This window comes from Zingiber officinale, chromosome 1B (genome assembly GCF_018446385.1).
Source record: "Zingiber officinale cultivar Zhangliang chromosome 1B, Zo_v1.1, whole genome shotgun sequence".
In the NCBI taxonomy this organism is placed as follows: Eukaryota; Viridiplantae; Streptophyta; class Magnoliopsida; order Zingiberales; family Zingiberaceae; genus Zingiber; species Zingiber officinale.
In genome coordinates, this window is record NC_055986.1 from 121086286 (window position 1) to 121088766 (window position 2481).

The 2481-nt window shown below is 29.6% G+C and overlaps 1 pseudogene; it reads right to left on the bottom strand.

Moving 5' to 3' along the window:
* Positions 1-1007: 1007 nt before the first annotated feature.
* LOC121993793 lies at positions 1008-1185 on the bottom strand (annotated as a pseudogene).
* Between the last annotated feature and the right edge of the window lie 1296 nt (positions 1186-2481).

Sequence of the window (2481 nt, forward strand, 5' to 3'; positions counted from 1 at the left end):
CCCATACCCAAGAAGATCATGTGCCTCGCCATGCAGTCCTAGAAGCCAATTTTGGAAATTAATATTTAATTAAATTTATAACATAGGTGGATTTAGATCAATAGTGTTAAGTTCCGCTTGCGATCCAAGTCTAACCATTAAGAACAGATAAGTTAAATTTGGAATCAATAATGTTAAGTTCCATTTGCGATTCCTAATTTAACTTCTAAAGAACACAATAGGTTGTTTAGGAAAGGTTCGACACTTGTACAAATTTTTGTACAGTGGAACCGGTATAATCTTCATAGGACCAACCAACAAGTACAATATCTCATGCACTTGTCCTCACCTGCACAACCTCGATTTTGCCTTATAGCCTCCTCCATCGGCCTTGTGTCTCTGGGATGCTTTCCCATCCTTCACGCCTTATCTTCAAGAAGTTCCTTCAGTCTTGTCTTTTATTGTAAGGTCTTCTATTACCAAGAGGTTCCTCACCTTCGAGACTTCACCTTGCTAAGAGCTCCTTAATCCGGGACTTCAACCTTGCTATGAGCTCCTCGCTTCGCGACTCCATCCTTACCAAGTCAAACTTGAACTTACGTTGCCAAGACTACACACTTAGACTTACAATGCCAAGCCTCCACACTTAGACTTTGTCTTGTTGTACCTACATCCTGCACACTCATAAAGCGCATATCAAATACAATAATAACCTAACATCAAAACCTAGGGTCACGTTGATTACTCTAACAGTTTGTATTCTATATTTTACATAATATTAATTATAAATATCATATAAATAAATTCTAATATTATATATAATATTAACTGAAACAGGAGAATAAGAATCTTTAAATGGAATTAAAGGATCATAATACAAAGTTAACATTTCTTATAAACTTCTAATTTAAATCTAGGATCTAAAGTAAATGTAATTAAATAAATTTCAAGAATAAAATAAAAATATTTTTCCCATTTAGTTTTCATATCTAATATGCAAAATGATAAAGATTCATTATTAATACTAGTCGTCGTGCACACGCGTTGCATGTGTAATATAATGCATGAATACGCATAAATTAGTGCCCATAAATAGGATTAACCAACTCTCCCTCATAAAAAATTAATTTAATTTTGTATATTAGATGTTAAACTGACAACATCAGATACTACACTTGATCTTAACCAAAAGGCCAAGAAGGGTATGCTTTCTAATGTCGTCGACCCAAGGTATTTATAGAAATTTCTCCACTGACGGTGTTGCTAATTCTAAGATGTGGGACTAAAGAGAACCATGTTAGTGCATATTTTTTATATAAAAAATAACCAGAGAAAATTACTAATAATCTTTAAAATTATTTTCAATGTGAAAAGAAAAAAAAAAGACATTAACATAATTTCATTTTGGGTTTCACCAAAATTAGTTAGTAAATGATCCAGATTCTTAATAAAATAGTAAGATGTTCATTTAAAACTAATACTATACTAGAAAAAAATCTCTAAAACTAAATGAGTAATGGGATAATAAACAACAAAAAATTGTTCAGTCATATCGTTAAATATTTTAAAATTTTCATAAATATTACCATAAATATTTTATTATTGTGAAAATAAATATATATTAGTATTAGTATTTTGTAAAAAAAATAGACATAATAATTTTTTATATTGAAATGAATCTTGTAATAATTAATATGTTGAATTCCAACATACTGATACTTCATTTGAAATTTTTTTATGTCTTATTCTATTGGTTTTACAAAACCTACCTCATTGTTTCATTATAGATAGATGCAACTATAAATAAAAAAAAAATACATTTCTAATTGGTTTACCATGATTTTTAAACAAATTTTAATCCATCTTGAACACGTAAATTTAAAATATAGCATATACAGTGAATATGAAAAAATAAACTACCAATAACATGTTGACAAATAAATTTTAAATCTTCTATATAAGTAGTATTAGAACCAACTCCGGTCCTTCTACAGAGGGGGCCCGAGACGGAAAAAAAATGTCCAAAATAAATTTGGGTCCCAACTACTCAAGGCTCTAATTACATGCTTAAAAAGATAAAAGTAAAAGACAATATCAAAAGATTCTGAAATATGAATTTGGGTCCAATTATTCAAGGCCACAATTACATGCCTATAATACATAATACTAAAAAAAAAAAAATTTGGGCCCTCTCAAATCATGGGCCCAAGGTCATCGCCTAGTGCCGCCCTCCTCCAGGGCCGACCCTAATTAGAACTAATATTATCTAATGATATTGAAATTATTTTATGAGTTAATCTATATTCTTCTAAAATTAAATATAATAATTGTGCAATGTTATGAGCGATTCATCAAAAACTCTATAAGCTAATAATTTTTTTAGAGGTTCCAAGAGTTATTAATCTAATGGCAAGTCACATTCATATACGAATGTGTTTCCCAATGATCACTCCAAATATCAAAACATAAAAAACTTTATTATTTAATTTATTAAATTCATCA